Source organism: Anser cygnoides, chromosome 5, assembly GCF_040182565.1.
Source record: "Anser cygnoides isolate HZ-2024a breed goose chromosome 5, Taihu_goose_T2T_genome, whole genome shotgun sequence".
In the NCBI taxonomy this organism is placed as follows: domain Eukaryota; kingdom Metazoa; phylum Chordata; class Aves; order Anseriformes; family Anatidae; genus Anser; species Anser cygnoides.
In genome coordinates this window covers 15,034,175-15,059,263 of record NC_089877.1, presented here as the reverse complement: position 1 = coordinate 15,059,263, position 25,089 = coordinate 15,034,175, and the positions used below count along the sequence as shown (strand labels likewise).

The following is a 25,089-nucleotide window of genomic DNA, read 5'->3' as shown; positions in this document are numbered from 1 at the left end:
CCTTTTTTGTTAGCCCATTTTGATTTAGGTAACTAAATCTATATGAAATTTGTAACCCCAACCTCAGTTTCTTCCTCTTAATTTTCAGTGACTTGATCAAGACAAGTCATATCTAATATTACAGTTTCCAAACCAAGATAGATATTAGCAAGACCATAGAAAGTGATGATTCATGTTCATATGGGCAGACAAAGCTTGTCACCAGGTACAATGTAAGGGGTTACTACTTCCAGCTGACAACACTACCCAGATGAACACCCTAATGGCAATAATCAGAAGCAAACACACACCAGTTTCTCAGACACTCCTTTCCCCACCAGTCCTAACTTAAGTCCAGCATCAACAGGTGGTGTAAATTCCTGTGCTGGCCTATGAACTGTAGAACTGAGGAACAGCCCTGGTGCCTTCTCCTGCTTCTCCCAGAGAGCAGCAGCAGCTCTTCCATAAGGAAACCCAGCTCCTGCTGCCTCAGTGACTGAGGCACCTCCGCACCTGGACCACACAGCACTAGGAGCACTACACCTGCTCTCCAGTGAACAGTTCTCCCAGAAGTTATACAACCTACTCAAAACCACAAAGGTTTTCAGGAGACACAGTGAAAGACATGAAGCCACGAGGAAAAAGCAGAGAAGCAAGAGAATGTATTATCTGGAGGGGGGGGGGGGGGGGGGGGAAATTACTGGAGAACTCCTCCTAAAAAGTTTGCAGCATTTATATTCAAGACAAATGAAACATTTCTACTGCGCTAAGCATTTTGTAGAAAGTATAGGGTCAGGGTCTATCTATTCCTGTTACAATAAGCACAACAGTAATAATAATCTCCTTCTAAACCTCTCTTTGCCAGGAAGTACAGAACTACAGCGAACACATTGTGTTCTTGATATCTTAAGCTCCCAGCCATAGTCCAGTGAGCAATGTAAGCAAGCTCCTATGAGTAGAAACGCACACTAGGCATTCATCACCCTAAAATACAGTTAGCTACATCATAAAGTGGAACCCTCTTTTTTTTTAAAAAAAAAAAAAGAAAGAAAACTTCTTGATCAAATTGAGCAATTTTCATTGTCCATATTTTTAGTTCTAGAGATATACTTACTATCGGGTTCGATTTTTCTTCTTACGAATTTACTATAATTCAGTGCCTCAAGCCTGGTTTGCAGATTAATCCTGGCACACTAAATACAAATCACAGCTACCTTGATTTTGTGCTATTTGGCTGCTATTATCTGAAGACAGATTTAACAACACCTATACCAAACTTGGGCAGAAACCCCAATTTTCTGGAAATCATAAGGTAAAATTGTCTATTTCCCTACATTCTTCCCTTTAGGGCAAGGAAAAAAAAAGGGTGGGTGTCTAAAGCCTTATTTGAAAGTGTTAAAAAAGAAAGGCTACTTAAGAAGCATATAGACCATCACCATTATATGGTAGATGTACGTAGCTGCTCCCTGCCAACAAAATAAATTACATTTTTGACCCCTCTTCTCAACAGACAGGAGAAATTCTTCAAGGGTAGGGACATGGCCTGTGTTTGCCCTGCCTTTCCTCTTTCACAGGCATCAGCATGCAGCCACTGCTGCGAGCAGAATACTCCAATGCACAGACCCTCCGCTTGAGCTGATATGAGCCCTCGGCTTACAATTGCTTGCATTTTCCTGTGGCAACCCTCATTTCTCCTCCCCTCTGTAGAGAGGGGCTGCAAGAACAAAAAGGTGGGGTATGTCTCATTAAAACCAAAGTTAGTCAAATCATTTGTTTGGATTTCACTCTCACACCATTGAGCACTTACTAAAAACAGCTGGGTTGTTGAAGGATACATCCAAGCTTTAGTACCGCATCACTGTTTAAGAAACGAGATGGTTACTAAGCTGGAGCTAAATACTTTGGATTGATTTAGCCTATACTGAAGAAGCACTGATTGCAAGAAAAATCAGGGTATTTCACTGTTACATTTCTGTTCCCCAGATCTTTCTTTTCTAAGCAGCAAGTAGATTTTTAATTCAATTTTTAGTTGGTCATAAATCTCTTCATGACCTTTAAGTTAACATACATTACAGTAAAAAAAAAATTAGTAAAACAAAAAATGGAAGCTGTGACTACAATATACATCTCAAAACAATATTTTGAGTCCTAAATGCTTTATTTCTCCAGAAACAATTGCTATCCTCTCTGTACCACTAATGCCCATCAGCAGAGTTTTATTATTTACACTGACTCAGGTTTTACTGACTGCAATTAAGATCATCCTAGTGGGATAGTTTCATCAATATTCCAGCTCTTGAGAGACTGCTGTTTTCCTTCCAGCCCCAATTCCTGGTTTCCTTTTAAGTCTCACTTGCACACATAGGAACTCAGCAAGCCACCTAGACCCAGTGACACATAGGTGCTGGTAAAGGAAGATAAATATCAGAATGACAGGAAAGTTAGCTTTATTTTAACAAAACGGTGTCCTTTGTGTTTTTTTCTGAACACTGTTGACTACCAAGATGATCGAGAGAAGTCAAAATGTCTTCTTATATTTATGACTGTAGAATATTTTGGAAACATGTTTTACAATACCTACAAAGTCCCAAGCGGACACACCATTCATTAAGGTATGCTTGCATGCAAAAACATACATATACCATAGAACAGTTCAGTTGGAGGGGACCTACAAATATTGTTAAGTCCAAACTGCCTGATCTCTTCTGGGCTAACCAAAAAGTACAGCATGCTACCGAGGGCATTGTCCAGCTGCACTGGGCATCAATCACCTCGCCAGGAAGCCTGTTCCGGTGTCCGACCACCCTCAAGATAAAGACGTTTTTCCCAACGTCCAGTCTGAACCTCCCCTTGTGCAGCTTTGTGATGTTCCTTGCATCCTGCCATCAGTTCTCAGGAAGCAGAGGCCAGGGCCTCCCTCTCAGAAGGCTGCAGATAGCAACAAGGTTGCTCACAGCCTCCTCTGCTCCAGACCAGACCGCCCAAGTGTCCCCATGCTCTCCTCATAGCACATGCCTCCAGCCCTTCTACCAGCTTTGTTGCCCTCCTCTGGATGCTTTCAAGGACCTTAACTGCCTTTTTATGTCGTAGAGCCCACAACTGCACACAATATCCAAGGTGAGGCCACACCAACACAAAATACAGTGGGGAATCACCTGTTTTGACCATTTTCTGTTCATTTTTTTTGATAGAGAATCAAGACAAGAATCACCAATTTAAAAAAAAAAATCAGGTTTCACAAGAACAAAAAGACCTGAGGCTTTTTGAGTTTTACCTATAGTCCAAGCTCTGTGATAGCAAACCTGATCCTTCATATATCAAAATGTTGTTGAAATGTAGTATCCGAATAGATCCTAAGAGATATAAAACCTACTTTATAGCATAAAAACAGGCGGCTAAACCTCTCTGAGAAAGAAATGAATTGAACCTTGTACACAACTGCACTCACAAGACTTTGAGGATTAGTGCGCTCCATGGAGAAGAAAGTTGTCACATTAACAGGGAAAATCTAAAGAAGAAAATCTAGTTACATGTTTTGCTTGAGCAAGTAATTAGATTTTTACCTTTGCAGTTACCTCATGAAATTCGGAGTTCTATTCATGTCCATCTCTCACCAAGTTCATTTCTCAGTTACTGCTCTCTAATGTACATTTACCAGCTTACAGTCTCATCTGAGCAATAGTGCCTCCATCACTTATCATGGAAGACTGTATCTGAGATATTTTAAGCTCTGAAAAAGTTAATGATGTAAAGATCCACTGCTGAGTTTTATTATCTCAAAAAAATGGATATGCTGATAGCCTTTATTACAGTCTTTGACAACTTATTTTCTGTTAAACTTTTTTTTTTTTTGTCAGTCCTTATAGCAGAGTCCCTCACGTGCAATGAAGCATTTACTGTACAAGAATTTCCTTTACTGTTCTTACTAACACCTACATATCACCATGGGCAACAGACAGGAAAAGATTAGCTTTTCTTATGCTAAATTTTAAGCCTACAGATGATAATACTAAAAAGAAAAGCAGATCAGTTTGGACTTGAAGTTAAGGCAGTTTCATGCACACACACAGAGTCCAAACCAGTGCAGCACTTCTGAGTACGTTTTAGTAACAGTTATTTTGACAACATTAAGATACGTACAGATGCATCTTTCTTCTTAGTAACAGAAGAAATAGCATTTATTTATCCTCAAAGACAGCACTCCTTTCTATTTTGAGTATACACATCTACATACGAGCTTGTCCTTTCAGATTCTTTTCACAGTTAAGAAGAGTCAATACTTCAGAGCATTATTCATTTGTTCCATTTTAGGCACCTACCTCTGAGAGGAGACCCGATCCTCCAATGCCCAATGAATGCTCACATGACCAGCTCAGACCTAGGTATAATGCATGGGCTTATATTTCGTGCTAGCAGATTGTTAACAGGGGTTAATCTGCAACCATTCACCTTACAGAAAGTATCCCACCACAGACATTACCTCACTAATAGACAAGCTCCCTCTAAAGACTGAGAGGTCTATTTCCTGGTGGTGCCAACAGAAAAGAGTATTTCTTTAAGGTTTAACTGAGAATATAGATAGATAGATAGATATTTAAGAAGCTAATTGCCTATTCTTCATGATGCTACCTCTGTTCTTTGCCAGTCTCAGAGCAGGAACATCATCTTCCGCTGCTTGACAGTTTTTGGTCTGTACCTACTTGGCCTGGTTGATCCAGGGATAAAGGTTTCCCTGTACTGTGATCAATACACAGACTCATATCCCATTTCCACCTCAATCACTTGTGTGCCCTAGAGTCTACTGCAATTACTGAAAGCACAGTTATGAGAACCTTGAGAGGTTCACCAAATATATTTTGGACATGTAATGAAAACTGAAGAAATTGGATATGAGCTACCTCTATCAGCTGCCATTGTGGTGAACTTGTTCTTTCTGACATGGGTGAAAGACACAAAGGAAACAGCAGGGGTAGGAAGGAAGAAGCTATTACTGAAAAACTTTTCTATAGATTCTGAGAAAGAAAAGTAACATTATCTTTGAAGGAGCACAAAACACACCAGATAATTTTGATTGGAGCGGTAGGATAGGATAGAAATCAGAGAGAGAAACAAGGAAGGAAGAAAGCACACTGAGTTTGAAAACCTGTAACTAAAATGAAACCCCCAAAATCCACATTTCAGTATCACATAAACAGAAGGCTAAAGGATTAAGCAAGAGACAATGAACAAGTAGATTGCAGAAGTTACCGTACATGAGAGGAAGTAAGCACCTTCAATAACTTGACGAATACATCTTTCTTTAAAGTAACTAAAAATAATCCAACTAAAAATCACCTCCTCCCATAGCACACTACTCCACGGAGTGCTCATCACAAACAAGTTGTAGCAACTGTAAGATTCACTGGGGTTCAATGGTTCCCCAGTTATTACTAGTGGCAATTTGTTAAAGGACGGTGGCCCAAGTACAAATAAATACAAACTACTCACAATTTAACATGAACTGCAAGTAATTTGTGTGGGAGAAACAGTTTTTGCTAAGCTGCCTTGAGTAATTCACCAGTAAGAAGAGAAAGCCTTCTTAAACTTGATTTGGGCCTATCAGATGGAAACAGAATACTGCCAGATAACACACAGGTCTTCGAGGCAGATATATACACACCATAAAAACAAAATAACAATAGACTAACATCTAATACGGAGCTGAACATTATTTTACATGATAGAGAAGTCTTGACTAAAAATTGTTAAAATGAATTTAAGGTTAAAAAAATAGATCATAAAGTACAAAACCTGTGTGATAATTCTAAAGCTGCAAATGATCAAAATTGTGATTCATAGACAACCCTGTAAAGCATTTTTGGATTACACATTTGCTGTCAAGTACCTCCTTCAGGCTAAATGTTTCAAGAAAATTAATTCAGAAACTTCAGAAAGTGAAAATTACAGTAAAAATACTTTGATTTGCTAAGGACAGCATTACAGCTAACCCACTGAATTTTTCTAGCATTCTTACACTTTGTAACAAGATTTCAGCGTGGCAGTTAACTCTCTGAAGCATCAGAAAACTTCTGTCAGTTATGTTTTGGAAGAATTGTAAGCTTGTAAAACAAATATGCAAAACCTAAGTACATTCAGTTCGCACTCTCAGAGAGTTACTATGACTTTGCAGCTAGGCTACTCAAGACAATAGGTCAGACTAGCCAGTAACAATGCTCAGGCCAAAGGTACAGGGTTGGGGAGAATTCAAAGAAAAGAACTGCAGGAAAACATAGCTGAATTTGCTCTGATAGCTATGAGGGAATGAACCCATGAGCGCCACGGGACTTGATCGGTTCTCCAGGAGTCAGAAGGCAGAGGCAAGAACTGCCCCCCAAAAGGACCCCATGGCCCTTTCTGCCTACATGCTGAACCCAGCCAATGTCCTCTCACAGGAAGGGGGCACATTTTCCTGCCTAGCATTTCCTCACCATTATTTTTGGCACCACATTCTGTCGGATAATAGTAAAGCTGTACATGGTGTTTGAATTTTAAATAGTTACCCTCAAAAAGGGGTCCAAAAAGAATAAAGCTCCCTTGAGTTTAGGAGCCTCCCCTCAGACACACGTCAGCTGTCTCCTCAGGAAACATCTTCCCAAGGTCCAGAAGTGGCAGCCTTTTCCTCAGACCCCAGAAAGCACATAGCCCTTCTACCAAAACCGAGACATAGCACCACAGAAAACAAATAAACCAACAAAAAACTGTTACCTCAACTCCCTTTCATCACTGCAAGCTTCTAACACTGCTCCTGCCCTCCCAGACTGCATCAGGAAACGTGCTCGTGTCCCGCCCAGCACAACCCCACACACCTGTGCTCATCCCACAGTGCTGGGGCTCCTCACGCCATGGTGCTAAAATTCACCTGTTGTGTTGGCTTGTTTTTTAATCTGAAGCATTCCGAGCTTCTGTTCTATATGTTCAGTGGGGATCATGTTACCACCTTATTAGAGAAGAACAGAGGAAAATAATGGAGGAACGTTAATATTCATGAAACTCTCAGATGGTTTAAGAATAAACCCCATGGAGAGGCCTCTTGCTTAATAACTGTGTTCCCAGGAAAGTGTTTGAAGGACTTGCGATAAATAAGGCATGAGGTCAGGCACCACAAAATCCCAAGTCCGAGAGCACATCGAACAAGCAGGAGGCGCGCAGTCACCAGGACCCCAGCACACACAGGGCTTCTGCAGCTCCAGCCACGGGGAGACCTCTGCGGGCCTGCGCCCCACCGTGCTGTGCGGGGTCACAGCATTTGTTATGAATTGTCCATTTCCTCTGTTTACACATAGACCTGCCCTTGTTTCCTGTACATGGTGTGTGCTGCTGTGAGAAGGCTGTAACACTAAGCTAGTACATGATTTTATTTTGGCCTGTAAGACATACTACCATAAAATTGTATTTATCAACTGTTCCTGTGAACCTACATATAAATGCTTTCATTCCCATGTAGCCAGAGCAGCATCAGAGCATGTAACTAATCAGGTTAAGTCTGTGCCTTCATTGGTTCAGTCGTTGTCCTTTAAATGTGAACACCTGGACTAAGGTGCTCAGAGCATCAAGGCACTTTGGGCTTACACATGTGAAGGTTTTACCATGCTTTAATGAGTTACTGAGTGCAGCTGAGCTGAAGCATTTTAACCCATTACAAATGAAAGGTAAAATACCTTAGCCAAAAGTCTCTTTTGCAGAGAGTCACGTAAATAAAAAATAAAAATAAAATTGTTTTGCATCTACTATAATCTGCTAATACAGTACAGCTGTGTGTACCTGAGTCCTACCCCTCCACTGCCTGCATCACACTGAGGGCAAACTGTCTTTGAACAGATGTCTTTTTGGTTTGAGCATTTTCTTCAGAAAAAGTTTCATAATCAAAATGTCAGCATAGAAATCAGTGTAATTTAGAAAAACTTAGGGATTTTAGATGGCTTTATAGGCATACCAAGGGAAGGAACATATTTAATTTTACAGATCAGAGGACTTCATTGAAGAATAACCCTGAATGCAAAGGTTAGCATTAGCATTACTTTTGATGGTCAGTAACCCAAGCAAGGTTGCTTATTCATTGTCATGCTTCAACATGAAGACAAAATCTCTGCAGAAATCCCTAAATCTGGGATAACAACCATAAGGAGAGCATAATAATAATAATAATAAATCATTTAAAAGAAACACCTCTATACTCAGTTGATAGGATTCGAATTCAGAAAGATTGAATTTCTCATTAATAAAGAAAATATGCTTGCCATTTCACAGAAGAAAAATATTTGCTATATATGTTTAACCTTATGCTTTTAAGAGGCATTTGAACAAGCTGTTGCCTTGGACATACTGACCTGGATCCTAACTTTTCAAAATTTTTTACCAGTAATCAACAGGCTGAACTCTACTTCTGAGAGTTAGGTGAGAGATTATTTTCCCCAGTATATATACATTAAAAATAAATTAAAAAAAATAAAAATAAAAAAGTAGCCCTCCAGAAAGAAGAGCTGTTCTCTTCAACCAAACGTGATTATGACTATTTCTTCACTGGAAAAAAATATTTCATATTTTTTGAGGCAGCATTTGTTGGAATTGTACATGGTGCAGGCTTTAGTCTGTTAACTAATCAAAATTCAGTCCCACGTATGCTCTCACCAACCTAAACTGACTACAGTGATATAAATACCTTGTATCACTTTGTCTTCATTAGGATTTCAGGTTCTCTGGCCAAATTTACTTTTGCAATAGAAAATGCAGCCCATGTAGCAGTTTTGGAAAAGAAATTAGTAAGAACCAAGAGGAACCAAATCTGCAGAGTGAGCATTTCCATTAGAGCAAGAAATTAGACTGTGGCTACAACTTCCACCATTCTCACTCTTCCAAACACAAAACAAACAAGAAGCAAAATTGCCCCACCCCCCTGCACCACCCATCGACACCCAGAGGAACTGGGGTGAACTGGCTGTAACAGAAAGCAAACCCAAGGGAAGGGTCCTTCCCTCAGTATTTGTTTTGTTGTGCACATTTTCCTTCCTTCTGATTACTCAAATCAGCAATTAGAAGACTGTGTTAATTAGCAGTAAGACATGGTAAAAATTCTTCAAGTTGAGACCGTTTTGCTCGTGAAAAGATGCGTTAGTCTGTACCTCACAATCAGTCCATATTAACCTGTCTGAAGCTTGCTGTGAATTGGCCACCATGATCACTGCTCAAACACTGCATTGACTACATTGATCTTATAGATGATATATTCTTTGAAAAAGAAGCACTGAGTAGTTCTTTCTCGAAAGCTCATGTGTTACATTTTTTAAACCTGCTATTTAAATTACTCTTTAAAAGATTATTTTTCTTAGTGCTGACTATTTAGAAAGGCATATTTTCCCTAAACAAACTCATCCCTGATCCCTGTTTAATTCACAATTACTGGCATTTCTGAAATGAGGGAACACCTACAATTCATGGCCTCATTGAGCTATTCCAGGTTTAAGAGGGAGCTGATTTCTCATCTGTCACTCATCATCACCATTAAACTCTGTTTGAGTGTCTTCATTGATTCCACATCTGGAATTTTGCATACTAAGTAAATTTTATTACAAAAATCAGGTTCTGCTCTCCAGTGTAACAGCTAGAAAATAGCATTTAGAGGTAAGGAAACCATTTCAGCTGTAGACTCGCTTCACTAATAAAATTCAAAGTCTCGCAGACTTCCTGGGGGATTACTGTTCAGATCAAGTGTGTTTTGGCAGACTCATACATTTAATCACCCCCAAAGAACCAAACTCTACCATAAAGTATACTTCTCCCTGCTATCTGGAGCCAGAAATAGCAAAGAAAAAGAAAATTCTAGAGATTTATTTTCAGTCTGGAGTTGTAGAAGACTAGATTACAGTATAGAGGGATTTATACTGCTTATTATTATAAGAGTCAAAGACATTTAGATAGCCATCAAAGTGGATCTTCACTGCACATTAGCTCAAGAAAGCATTTTATTTCTCTGTCTAGTCAAGAAGAATGTATATGTACACTGTACAAAAATGTATATGTACACTGTATAAAAATCAACTGAAAATGTATAAAATGCAGTGCTTTCTGCACCTATTTTTCATCTATTAATTTGTAATTTTCTGGTCCTAAATTTCTGCAAACAGCTTAAAAATATTACCTTACTGTCTTGAAAAGAGACAGATATTAGTGACTGACAATGTCTAGGTAAGAGCTGGGACCTGGTGAGCTTGAATAACTAAAATAAGTTTCAGAGTACTTTGTAGGACACTCAGGTAAAAAAAAAAAAAAAAAAAAAAAAAAAAAGTTGGGTTTTCCAATGCCCAGTTCCTCACTTATGCACAAAACTATCCATGTTGTAGTTTCATTCTGTTGCAATGCTATCAGCAGCATAGCATCTGTCTGCAGAGACAAAGGCCTAGCTTATCAAACGTTTTCAGGCATGTAATTAGTTGCCTAACTCTCAATAAAATTAATGGGATATAAACACCTAAGGAGGATAAGGGACTTTACCTATGGCCCACTCCCTAAGGAATCCAGGTACAAAGAACAGTCATTATAATTATCAGTCAGATGATGAATGCCCAGGTAAGAAACATAATGGCCTTATGATGCGAAAGTGAAGTCCTTTAAGTACATTTTCTTTATGTGAATGACAAAAAGTACATATGTAGCAGTAAAACCTGTCCAGAGTTATACAGACTTTCCTCTTGAATCTGGGCTTGATAGCAACTTGATTTAACACTGCAAGAGCAAGCAGTTACCTCTAGGATCTCCTATGGCTGCCAGTGACCCTGTCCCTGTCAGAGGGACATCAGAGGCATGATGGTGGATTAGATGAGTATTTTGGTCTGACCAAGCACAGCTGTTCTTGACCTTCATTTTCTTTCAGTGTTTGATATACCAATCTGCATGAAGCTTCCTATCCACCCAAGGCTCTATACTTGAGTGTGAAAGGGCCTAAGGTCCAAAGGAGAGTTTGCTTAAAGCAGACTTCAGCCGTGATAGACTTCTAGGACAGGAGACACTCAGGAAGAAGTATCAATTCACTCTGAGGTACATTGCCCTGTTTTTCATTATTATCACAGGTACTGCTGAACTGTTTGTTGTTGAATTAATCTAAAGCCTAAGTCATTTTTAAAAAGATCAGTGTTCAGCCCTACACCTCATTTTTTGCCAATATTTTCCATGAAGCTCTGTAACATCCACCTTTGCAGACACAAAGTGGTATTTTTGTCTTTGTATTGCTCCCATATCTAATGCTTCTTATTTGCAAATGGCAAGCTCCCTACAAAGCAGCAGGCTTAAATTTGGCAAATTGTCACCCTTCAGTTTATCCCACACCCTCTGACACTAAGGTCCTATCTTCATCAGATATTTTTCAATTCCCACCTTACTCGCAGAAGATAGAAGCACTTATATTCCACCCAACAAACAGGTTTTCAACTTCTTTATGCTTACAGTATATTTCAGCTTACTTTCCTCCAGCTTTTCCAATTGCCCTAATTATCCTGCAGTTGTGCCAAGAGCTCCTACATCTATCACTCCTAGTCACCATTATAGTTGGGCATCGCTGTGTAAACTATTTACCCTATTGCTCCAGAGGGCTTATGGCACTGACTCAGGGAACCGCCTCTCACAGCCAAGTGCATTACTAAATAACCTCTCTCTTATCTTTCTACTCAACTTTTATATGCAACTTTTATATGCCACTGATAGCTGTCCTCCTTGCTGCTCATAATCCCAGTATTATGCAATGCTGGTTTTACACAATGGATATCTAAAGGTGCTACACTTCTCATACAATTGGTATCAAGTATCACGCACACCATTCAACAGATCTTGATAACTTCAAGTATCTTAAAAAAAAAAAAAACTTTTTTTTTTCTTTGTAATTTTTCCTCTTCAGTGCAGACTCCTACTTGCTGCACAAGTCCTGTTGTACCCTGTAACCAGTATTCTGGTTTTGATTTTAAAATGTCATGGTACCTTTACAAAAGCTACAGATGGATTTGAAGCACCCTGTTCACACTCCTCTGTTACCACTAGCAAGTTAATTTGATGAGCTGGCTTAATCATTTTCCTTACAGTGACAGGTAAAGTTACCTGTCTGCCTTTAATGTACACAGTCTGCAAACCATTAAGGGAGGAGATGTAAACAGTCCCAACAAATCTCTGTAATAACTCATGTACATAAAGTTACTCATGGATGTAATGATTTGTAGAAAGAAGACCATATTTTATAGATAAGGACCATTATATAGAATGCCTGGAACTGTTTTCAGCCATGGGATGTGAAACTATATCAATACATTATTGTTTTTTAAAGAGTTGAAAAGTGAAAGAAAATTACTGTAAATCAGATAAATTGTTTCTGAAGGCCATTATTTCAAACTTAGTTAACCACTGAATCAGATGGCTCTGACAGGATGCTGAGTAGAAAGCTTTCTTTTTCAGGCTGTCCTTAATGTTTCACAGATAATTCCAAGCATATTGTTTTAAATTATCAAATGTATCTCCAAAAGGAACAGTAATTTTTCTTCTTTGAGTTGGTCAATAAAAAAAAATGATGAGTTTCATTTAGTGGAAGAGGGGGAGCCTTTGCTATTTCTCTCGTATTCCTCTTTTATATTGCTTTCTTGCTCACCCTTACATACGTACGAATGCACACACAAACAGGTGGACAGAAGGCTTTGTTCTATCCCGCTGCCCTTCAGCAGGCTCTTTCAGTACTCTTCCAATACCAGAAGCATTTATTGATTTCTGCATACAACCTATAGTCTTAAAATTGTTTCTATTAATAACTGGCAACACTTGTCTTGAGGTAAAGGATTTAGGACTGAAAATATTGTTCAGTTCTCTTCCCTGTATTATTAACTCAGCATGTGTAACTTTCAAGGTATCTCTTCTAGTTTTAACTTTTCCCAACCGTATTTTCCCACCACTGCATTGCTATTAGAGTTAACTCTTTGTGCCTTGATCCAAAGCACAGGGAAGTCTGTGGAAAGACTCCCATCAACTTCAGTGGGCTTTTAGTATATGCTTAATACTTTTTAAAGCACTTTATAATCCTTTAGTTAACAGATGACATTGAAATAAAAAATATTGCAAAATAATTTGGTTTCCCATACTGTTATTGATGTCTCATGCTATATATCAAAGAACAAAGTCATATAACAAAGGAAGATTAAAAAAACAAGCACAAGACTAGAATCTATTACTTCCTCTATAACATGTCAGTATTAAATCACAGAGGAAATATAGCAATTATGTTAGCAAAGGATAGCTGCTGGTTTTTACACACCAAACACTTTGATAGCTTGACAGTTTGCTTTGCATTATCCATGAACTATGCTAATATTTACTTAAGTAAATATTTAGCTAGCTCAGAAAAAAACTTTGTTATATCATAATTAGAAATTACTGGGAAAATAGTGGGGGAAACAAAGCATACTGACTTACACAGTAAGAAGTAGTCTGAGATGTATAATTCCCCAAACAGTCAATTTTCTTGGGACCTTCATAATATAATGTTTGCAATGGTGAAACTGACATACTGATAAATATAGCTAGGAATAGTGTGTGTGTGCGTATATGTATATATATGAGTTTTTTAAGACCAGTATTTTCACAATATTGTTACAAACAACATAGAGTAAGGGACCTGAGAAGGTTCCAGGCCTGTGGGCAGTGGGTGGGTATCCAGGCAAGGCTGAGCAGGGCCATCAAAGCCTATGGGTGCCCTCAGAGCCCTGGCACTCAACATCAAAGAGGGAAGAATTACAGTCTTTAGCCTGTCTTGTGCAAAAGGAATGGTGGAATTGTAAAATTTCTTTTTTAAATATATTTTTAAAAATTCCTTTCCTTGCAAAAGGAAAAGAAATAGCTTTTGGCCAGGGGTATACTTCCTACATATGCTTCTAGCTTGTGTAGGCATATCTGAGCTACTCTGAGCCTGTTAAGAAAAGGGAGCGAGGAGAGGGAGTTTGCTGATGATCGTAAATAATTCATGTAAACTGGTTTCTGCAAGCAGAGCAGTCCTAGCAGCATGCAGCTTAGCTTGGGCCAAGAGCCCAAGCATTAACTCAGCTTGGATAATTTTACAGCAAGCACTCATATCTCAGCTTCCACAGCTAAAGTGGCCATCAGTAACAAAGCAAGTGTGCTCGACGCTAACACAGGATTATTGGGGCTGAACTGCATTAACAGGAGCGTACAAGAGTTTGTGATTCTTGATCGGAGACAAGGAAGTAGTTCTAGTGTTTATTTTGTTGGCTCAGATACTATCCACTCCTTAATGTTTTAGGGCTTATTGGCCATTTCCAGACCATCTACTCCATATCTATCTTAAAAAATGAAATTAGTGACCAGTCATGAACTAGCGCTGAACATGTTCTTAGGACTCATAAACTGCAGCATGTCATGGCTATGCAGAACATACCTGGAGTCTATAGCGCCTCTCCTTCCTTGTCTCTGCCTCTAAAATTGCACTGCATGTGCGTTCTGGTATTGCTTGAATTAGAAGTAGCTGTGCACCTGCACAGCCATACCTGTCTCTTCCCATTTGGATTAGGGCAGCATTCCTGCCGGACGTACGGCTTTCCAGCTGCCCTCAGGCCTGTCTCTAGCTATGAGATTTCTGCAGTTAGGAAATATTCTTTCTTTTTTCTCAAAAAAAGAAATATAACACTGCTGAAGCTGTTATAAAAGCCAAATAATTATATATTCTCATTGGTAAATGTTTCTTCACAGAGGAGAAGCTTTTGAAATGATGATTGCATTAAATTAAAAAAAAAAATAATAAAATAATAAAAAAGAAGCTACCTGAATTGTACTCCACACTAAGAAATTACTCTTTTGTAGATAAAACAGCCAAAACTCAGATTAACTCAGATTTTGTGCTCTTTTTTTCTTTGGAGAAGACACATATTGGCACTGTATATTCCACTGATGCAGTTCTGTTTATTTGCAGAGACCATGAACCTCACCACAGAAGGAAGCAATTAACAAGAGGCAATTTATTTGCTCCCTCTTTCAAAGCAGGAGCATTCAGAAGCTCTTTTACTTTCCCACTTGACCTTTTCAGGACCAGATTACCAGCCTTTTTCTTACTCTCTCTATGGCTCTCTGCTGTATTTTCTGTTTGCCTCACCCAATGACTGGTACTCACAGCATCCAGAGACTATCCAAACTCCCCTTTTATATGCTATTTGTTATACCGTGCATTCTTGATAGTCTTATGTAAGCTCTTTGGCTATGTGCACATGAGTATGCTACAAAGCTCTTGGGTTTTCAGCTTTCAAGAGTATTAGGCCTGTGTTCTCCTCAATTTATTGTTTATAAAATCTACTTATAACACAGGTATTTTTTCTAGCTTTTAAAATTTTCTAGCTCTTCTATAGGCTCTTGATTGGGTAACAAATCCAGGCCTATTCCAAAAACTCTGATGCTAAAAGAGGAACTAAGTTTTCATAGTTATTTAATTCTCTCTTCTAGAATTTCTACTCACTTCTTACAAATAGTTTATAATGTTCTTCTTTTAAGTAGTTTGTCCTGTTATTCAGTGTCTGTGTCATTAGATTACTTTTACGGTTTCCTGATATGTTATTCAATCCTTACCCTTACAGTAATGTTTCATTTTAACCTTTTCTTAAATCACTTACCATTTTTTTTTATGCCTACCATCTATTGGTGCATGGTAGTTTTCTCTGAAGTATCTGTTCTTTGCCCTCCTCCCAAAATGAAGTTCTACTGCCAGTTCTCGGGACATACAGTATTAATATGAATTTTGGAGCAGATTGTTGCTTGAAGTTCTTATTAGTAGTCCATTCTCCTTGAGTTTTTTTTTTTTAACTGCTCCCTACATTTTTTCAAGAGTTTTAAGTAACTAGAGGCACAGATACAATTGCAGAGTGCTATAGAGATAGGAAAAAGCAAACAAATGTTTCTGAAATTGGACAGAAGTCTAAAAATCTTCTCAAAGTGATGTGAGTCTGGAACATTGAAAAGGCAACTTTGTAGAAAAGCCGTTGCATCTGAATTTTTGTTGTAGTTGCTGTTATTTGTTTCCTGGTTTGTTTTATATATTTGGCTCTGACACTGATTTTTGCAAGTCTACAGTGTGATTTGGGCATCCACAGAGTGTCAAGAGTTTGGATTACAGCTCTGGTCCAATTTAACAAAAAAAAAAAAAAAATAATAATTTTAGATTTAGTTTCACGTGAAAGGAAAATGCTTACTTCTAGACACAGGCAAGCTAAAGTACTTTGAAAATCCATGAATGAGGTAGATATTAATTTCAGAATAACCTCTCCATAACACAGTAATTGAAAATTCACTTTGCATGTAGAAGTTCCTCTTGTATTACTCATCATTTTAAGGTATTAATGAATATGGGTCCAGTAAAAGATGACATACAAAACAAAGTACAATTATTCTACTAGTATTTTATATAATCTCCAGCTGAACAAGTGTTTCTGATGTTCAGGCTACATCCTAACTCTTTAAAATTTTGGTTTCAAAGTAAAAACAGATCCTTATCTGCTCTCTTCCAAAAACTCTTTAATTATTTGCAATCTTTAATTAAGTCTTATCACATTTCTCTTATTGTGACTCTGTGAAAATGTATAAAAGGAAAATGCTTTTTTTTTTTCTGTATTTTTTTCTAAGTGGAAAAGCATTATTCATGTGTGCACCTACTATAGCCAAATACATAAATGGATAATTTCCACTAGTTTTTTTTAAAGGTAAAGGTCAGGGGTATCATGTTGTAATTGGAGATGATAAAGAGGACTTATAATAAAACAATGCAGCAGTGTTCATTCTTACTTGTTACCATGACTGGTGAGACCATAAGATGTCTAGTTTATATCTGAAGTATCCACCTCTACCTGAAGTGGCTACCACTACTTGTGCACCTTCCTCTCATAGAGATACAACTTTGTTTGACCTCCTGTATTGTTCTGCCAAGACTGACAGGTGTTTGAGTGCTACAGAACAGCCACAGGCTTGGTGAGAAACTGCCGTTGTGGTTCATCACAAGAGTTTGGGGCTCAATGAGAGGTTTGAGGACTACGAGTGTGGGAAAAGCCTCCACTGAGGTACTTCTTCCTCAGTTAGGACAGCTGTTTGAAGCCAGTTAGCTTGGAAAATGATTGCTTCTTAAACTCAGGTCAGTGATATGTTCACTTTATGTTAAGACAGGATGAACACCCTGTGGATTGGTCTCAAAAGGAAATTGCTGATGAATAGTGAAAGAAGCAGATGGGAGCACAGTGTCCCCTGCCCCCCACAGTGTTCTGGGCTTGACCTGTTTTGTTACTATGAAAATGTCAGCAACATTTTCCACTGAATTATGGATTAGAAGAAAAATCATCCTTTACTACCTTCTACATGTCATTAGAATAATTTAGCAGAAATACAATTATTTTATCCTTGTTACACAGCACAGGCCTTTGGTGCCATCAGAGTTCAAAGCAACTTTATAATGCTGTAAATAAAGAATAAGCACAGCTAACACAGAACAAAATGCATGACACAGGAGTTCAGAAGAGGGGAAAAAAGGTGTGTTTCCAGGGCAGTTGAGCTGATAAGTTAGCTTCTACAAAACACTTCTGTAGCGTCTGCAGCTCTGCACGTTCCCACCAGAGGGGGAAAGAAGCTACACCACGGCAAGACATTTGCATATAAAACCTACTGCTCTGTCCTGTGAAGGAGGAGGGAAGTGTTGGTTAGAATAAAAAATCAGGCCAGGGGCACAAAATTCGTGCATTTGCCTTGTACCAAAGGAAAGGAAAATATGATAACTTCGGTCATGTATGCACAGAACTGAGGACCTGGTATGTATGTATGATATGGACTTGAAATAAGCATTTGAAAGCTACTGGTGGAAATGAATTTCTTGCGAGTACTAAACAGTTACCTAGCTCTACTGAGTTATGCACAAGTTCTTTATCCATGTATGCATTTTCCCCTGACAGTGTGCTTCCAAAATTCTTCTTTGGCCATTTCCAAAGTAAAATTCCAGATATATAAACTCATTAGTCTTAGACTATAGTCTTTCTTTACCTCCAATGGAATCATCATATATATTCCTTCTATACCTTCTTCCTTTGAAACCCACCAATCCTTCAATACCCTCCTCTTACTTATTTCCAGGCCCAGTATGTGTCAAGTATGTCTCTATTCTTCTACTCCCTTCCTCAAGCATTGCTAGTTAGGTTTTAAATTCCCAAAGCCTTTTCTCAGCAAACAGTGGGACCTGTGCAAAAAGCATCCACTGTAACTATTCAGGGCTGATTCCTTAACTATTTAGGAGATTGAAAGGGGGAAAGTATGTCCCTGATTCCAGGTCTATAATAACTGCATTTCTTTAATGTTCAAGAGAAATAAAGTGTTCTTACATTTGTTAGGTGAACGTATCTCCAATTTTTATCTTTTCTTTTTACTCAGTTATAATTACATTCTGTGTTCTAAGGCACAACTGTGAATATTAAACACTGTGGCAAAATTTACATTGCTCCTTTCTCAATCCCTGAAAAGCAGAAAAGATTATTCCAAATGCATCTGGAGTGATACATGTGGCAATATTTGTGTTTTAGTGATCAGAACCTGATAATACTGTCTTTAAAATGCCACAAAACATGCTCTTACATAAGCTCTCCTAAACATACCTGGGTGAACACATTCAAATCCTGACCTGTGACATGATTAAAAACATCATATTCATGTTACGTTTGACCAGAAGAAAAAAAAAAAAAATAATTAAATGGCTACAGTAGAAAACATGTCATGCTTTTTATGCCTCTTAGGTATAAAGACAACCTCAATCCTCTAAACTGGAAAAAAAAAAAAAAAAGTTTCATTTTTGATAACCAAGTAATACCCACCTGGAGACCTAAAGAAATTCTTGTTTCTGTATCTGGTCTCCTGGAAAACCTTAAACACATACATGCACATAACACTGCACAGCCACTCTTAATGTTTTCAGCAGGGTTCACCCCAGGGATCCTAAAAGGTAAATTGGCTTCCTGTTTCTTCCCAGCACACCTGCTATTCTTCAAGCCAGTTCAAGACCTCATACCGATAAATAGCAATTGACACATATGGTAACACCTATTATCTTCCCAACATCCAGATGAGAGTACGAGCTTTTTATGCGGTGAAGTAAGTTTCTAAAACAGAATGGAAGGAAGCAAGAAAAACATATACCCTCTTCTAACTAGAAGAAAAATGAAAATAAATGGGGCAGAAGTGTTTTTGTGTGTGTGTGTTTCCTAAACATACCGATGAGAATGACTCAGTTACCAGGCAAAATGTAGCTTTGTCTCTCTCCTAGTCTGTCTAACAAAACCCCATCTAATTCTTAGATGGTGTCTGTTTCTTCAGTTTCTAATTAGCACTCTTATCTGAGGTTTTATCACAAGATTCTTCCTTTCTTAGGCAAGTACCTGACTTACAGTCCTGTGATAGCAGTCCTTGTTTAGCTCAGCAGGTCTGATGATGTCTGTGCACAGCAAACCTGTTCCCTTCAGGACCATGACATAGTAATCAATGGCTAAATTGCCCCTGCCTTAAGCCAAAAATATTTTGCTTAGAACAAAAGCATTTCTGGGGAAAAAAGAGATTAAAAAACTCTCCATTAGATTGTCTAGACTACAAGGAGTACCGTCCTCTGGATATGAGTAGTCCCAAATTCTTTAGGCTTTCTCTGCAAAATTTCTCTATGTCAGCATATTTTGCAGACAGTATGTAATATCTCACCTCGTTTCATAAGTCTTTGGCTCTTTAGCATTCAGCTGATAGATGTTCCCAGACTTGGAAAGCAAACCAGCAGTGGCATTTTCACTGGAGACTAGAATGTATCTGTGGTTGTTCTGATTTCCCATAGTCTCTCAAAATACCAGGCCAATATACAGAGTTGGAGAAGATCCAATATACGGTATCTATCTCTGACACAGTCACACAAAGCCAACAATGTTCATAAGAATTGCTGTCTCTCAGTATTTCTAACATTATCACATATAGCTCTACTTCTCTCATACAGGGGCTAGCTGTAAAAGGGATGGAGATAAACACAGCACATGGATTCTGTTTATTTGGTATGGAAACTTACCTATAGTGACTGATAAAAGCACAAATAAACTGAAATACAGGTATATATGTATATTCCATTGCCTCTAGACAGAGCCTTTGGTGTGCATCAGGTGACTGCATTAGCTCTATTTAATTTGGATCATTCAGTAGAGCAGAGATTATAACGAACAAATGTATTTTGCAATAATTTCTAAAACAAGCAGGCAAACAGAAAAGCTGCTGGTTGTTCCAGTTCGCTTGCATCCAGGTGAATGCCACTGCCCTTCCTCACTCATATTACCATTTGCTTCCATAGTATGGATGTAGTAAGATAAGCCTAGCATCCCACAGTATCACTCTGTAGGTTTGCAACCCCCTCCACATCCTCACGTCCTTCAGCTCTAAGATATCCTACGCCAACCTGCTCACTGAGAATTTTGGCATATGAAATCATCCTAACTTTTTCCTGGGTAACTTCTCTGTCACCAGACTGAGTTACTTGTGAAAAGACAAATCTAAATCCTCACTTAGAAGTTTTTAGACCAGGTCTGAATGCATAATTTAACACAGGTAAATGGAGAAATGCAGGACTCAGCAGAACAGTCGAAGTTATACCTTACCTCCTTAAAGGGTGTATCCAGTATTAGGAATACTGGGTGTATGGAATTAATGCAGTCCCACAAATGGATTTTGTCTCTGTCCTATAAAATCAACGCTCTAGGAGCTAAAGAGGGCAGGTCCCTAATTGCCTTTGTATGGGTCTTAGAATAAATATTATAGTCAGGAGCTTTAGCACCTCACCTTCCAGGGGCTGTAGCTCTCCACCTAGTATCTGTGGGTTTGCTGCAGAAAGCCATCAAGTGGCTTTTCTGATTCTGCTGTGGATATTGTGCAGCCTGAAAACCACACACAGACAAATTGTACTGTTCATCCAAATTTGGTTCTCCTAAGATACATTGTAGAACTAAGCTACGGTATGGACATACCTTACTCATGATACTCTGTAAGCTGAACTTCCAAAAAAATTCAAAATACAGTATACATGCAGCTGTATCACCTAAATTTAGCTGCTTGGCTTCTGCCTCCCATCTCTGAGTACTTTCAACATTATTACACTTTTGTAATACCTAATGCAACTACAACTGGAGAAAAATCGAGTTTTTGAGAAAACTGAAAATGAGAAATTGGCCCAGTGGATATACTAGATGGATCTGATATTAACAAACTTAACCTCTGTAAATTTAAAAGTTCAAATACCTTTCATGTCCATTGACAGATGTCCTTCCTGTTTCTAATTGGGAAAAGGTGACGAAATAACACTGAAAAGATGCAGTTTCTTCCCTCTCAGTACTTCTACCTTAAGACATGAATGTACAATTTCACTAAAATTCATTACTCTTCACTATGGCCTTTAAGGAAGTAGGGTATTTCACAGGGTTTAATTGCATTTAAATATATATATATATATTGGAATGTGTATTTGTTTACAACAAGAAAATAACATAATTTCAACCCTTCAAAATACAGCAACCAATAATTTACTAAATTGCAGAAAGGCGTTTTTCCCAGGTGATCATTGTCTCTGGCCTTCAAGGCTGAGGATGGCTTTCACTTTTTGATACAGGGCAATACCATGTTGTATCGGGCTCAAAGACGTTCTTAACAAACCACCTTGGCCCTCTACAGATCCAAAGTCCACCAGTCTGGAGGACAACTGATGTCCCCCCAAACCAAATAATCTCTAGTCTCTAGAGCTCTTCATCTAATTCCACAGGGGAAATAAATAAATAAATAATGGGAAACAGAGTAACTGAGATATAATGACAGGCCAAAAGCAGTCTGGAGTGTAAGCAGTGTCTTTACAATGGATCACTTGTTCCCTGTCTTTCTGCACATAACTTACTGTAAATGGGATCAGCTACCAACGAAGAGTGATTAGTGGAATACAGTAGGCAAATATTGGCAGTATCTATTTTTTGCTATAAATGTAACTTTTTTTCCCCTAGCTAAATTCTGCAAGTGAAATAAATGTTATTGCGCTAGTGTTCATACAACAGTTCCAAATAGTATTAGCTTAGAACTGTAATGAAACACATTATCCTTCATTATAATCTTTAAAGAAATAGGATTTTTTTTTCATGAAATAGTTTAATAACAGAACATTAAGATTTTGCAATGTGTTTTTCTTTGGTGGAATTAAACAAAATGTTTTCATCTTTTAAAAATAAGTGCATAATTATCTTACTTTTAGGATCACCAACTGTGATTAAGCTAATAGCGATGGAATTGGTGAAACAGGACACACCATTTTAATTCATGGGTTTACATTTTGTTTTTAATTTTCCTGTTGCAGATACATGTTTAAGTGTTGAAAACCTCTTGTTATTTGTTTGTTTGCTTGCTTGTTTGCTTTTTTCCCATAATGGATACTGTCATTATATTTGTTTCACAGATAATCAGCCCTACAGCATTTTTTTTATGACACTTCTAGTTACATCAACACTGGAAACAACCTGCGAAGAGATTTAATAAAATATGCAGTGTAACTAGCTACTGAGAATTTCAGATTGAATGTTTATTTATTTCTCCAGGTATTTAGCATGTTTGTGTATATATGGAAAGACTGATTAACTTAGATCAATTAACTTAGATACTGAGTCCATGAGAATACACCATGTAAATATAATAAATGATTTCTGTAAGTAAATGCCTCTGTGAAATAAATTATTCGACCGTTCTGGCAGACAGCTTGTCCTTTCTCCAATGCTTCAGTGAAAATTAGAAGAAAATGCAACCAGAGTAGCCTTGTAACAGAACACATGTAAATCTTTTCTGAGCTATTTGGTGGCAACTTAAATGCCCTTAAGCATACAGACTGATGGCCTTGGTAATTGTTTTTCCAGCCATTTGGGATCATCTAATCATTCCTTAAATTTTGCATCAGTAGCACCTGTACTCTTGCATCAGCTCACACTTTTGTGCTGCTTTTGGGACTAAGGGCAAAACTAGCTGGTGAAGTAGCTCCAAATTTCACTGCAGAGAACATGTGCAGAGACAGTATTTGCTTCAGTAGAGGTGTTATCTACATATGAACACTGAATATCAACAACTCACTTCCTGTGCACAGACTTAGGTAGACAGTTGCTTTGTACTGCTAAAGAAATGCCAGTATTTTCTGCTCCTCATTTATATATCCATTAATTACATCTGAATGGCACTTAGGGAATACATATTTGGATGAAAGGAGCTATAGAAATTGAGCTCGTGCAGTCAATCTAAATACAAATTAATTCGTTTATCATGAGTCAGATATCTTAACAGGTGAGTATTTTCCTATATCTCTCAGCCTCCTTTCACTTTCTTGCCATTGTTATAAGAGACAAGATAAATCCCAGAAACCTTATCAGTTACCAAACTTTCTTTTCATGTAACTGACAAAGAAAATAAAAATGATTGAGAATCAATTGTTCTTTGTAAAGCTCTTAAGAACTGTCTGCAGCCTTCCAGCAGTCTTATTCAGCTATGTGAGCAACAGCCAACTGTTGGCCTTTTGTTATTAGATTTAATTCATTTTCAATATGTCTTAATGTATACATTCAATACTGTAGAAAGCAGCACAGCTATATTCCCACCCCTTTCCTCATAGACAACAAGTATCTTCACCACTGTCAGACTTGGAATGACCTTAAACAGCATGTTCCCAGCAGCTCGTGGACTTCAGCAAAACTGTCACTTGCTACAAATCCCAGGTTCCTTAAACCTTCTCTTAGGGAAAGTTTATGGGCCTGTGTCTGTGGCATGCACTCAAAATGTCACAGTGCTCACTCTTTGGAGAAACGGCTGTAGCAGATCAGCACAGAGATTTGTCTGGCCCCCTATCCTGCCACAGGAGCTGGCCATGAGAGAGTGCCTGCCTGGAGGCCACCGAGTGGTAACGCACTCACACTCTCTCCCACCTCCTGGGGTTGGCAGCTTCCAGATTTCCTGAACCAAAATGTTATCCCTGTAGTTAATAACCCCCTCATGGATCCTTCTTACGTTCGTCTAATTTGTCTAATTGCTTTTTGACACTATGTAAATGTTTAAGCATCCACAGCATCCTGTTGCAAGGGACGCTTCAGCTTAATTATGCGTTGTGTGAAAACGGAAAGTCTGGTCTGCAAAGGGCGAACTTAGCACCTAAGGGACTTTCACAGTTAGCTTGGCCTTTTGAAAGGATTTAGGATGAATTTACTGTGATGGGCTCTTTATGATTAGAAATGCCACCTTGTACGTTATGTGGGAGTAAATATCTGCAAAGAATTTCCTGTAATGAGAGCTATAGGATGTAGATATGTTCCTGCACTGGAATTAGGTGCTCCCTTAAGAGACAGTGTGGGGGACAAGAGGAGCTACCAAGAGCAGGGGAAGTCCTGGGACTGAAGGGAGGGCAAGGCATAAGAAGAAGAATCTGAGCTGGCAATTTGTGTGTGAAAAATGAAACTGAGCTTGGCTCTGTCTGCAGACTGGTATTAATTATCTGTGAGCTAGGGTAAAAGCAACCAGCATACAAACTGTAACAGAAATAAAGCCTATATTTGTTGTAATTTATGAGAGTTTGTCTTTTCTTTTCTTTTTCCTTTCCTTTCCTTTCCTTTCCTTTCCTTTCCTTTCCTTTCCTTTCCTTTCCTTTCCTTTCCTTTCCTTTCCTTTCCTTTCCTTTCCTTTCCTTTCCTTTCCTTTCCTTTCCTTTCCTTTCCTTTCCTTTCCTTTCCTTTCCTTTCCTTTCCTTTCCTTTCCTTTCCTTTCCTTTCCTTTCCTTTCCTTTCCTTTCCTTTCCTTTCCTTTCCTTTCCTTTCCTTTCCTTTCCTTTCCTTTCCTTTCCTTTCCTTTCCTTTCCTTTCCTTTCCTTTCCTTTCCTTTCCTTTCCTTTCCTTTTTCCTTTCCTTTCCTTTCCTTTCCTTTCCTTTCCTTTCCTTTCCTTTCCTTTCCTTTCCTTTTCTTTTTTTTTTTTCTTTTCTTTTCTTTTCTTTTCTTTTCTTT

The 25,089-nt window shown here is 38.3% G+C and overlaps 1 protein-coding gene across 14 annotated transcripts in view; it reads right to left on the bottom strand.

Moving 5' to 3' along the window:
• LRRC4C (leucine rich repeat containing 4C) overlaps nt 1-25,089 on the bottom strand; it is a 741,859-nt gene that overhangs the window by 517,652 nt on the left and 199,118 nt on the right. Inside the window, exon 1 of one of the 14 annotated variants that reach the window (XM_066997159.1) lies at nt 8,678-8,808. The exons of 10 other annotated variants lie outside the window; for them this stretch is intronic. The gene's annotated coding sequence lies outside the window, so the exon portion shown is untranslated. 3 more of the 14 variants (XM_066997160.1, XM_066997154.1, XM_066997153.1) reach the window with 3 other exon arrangements.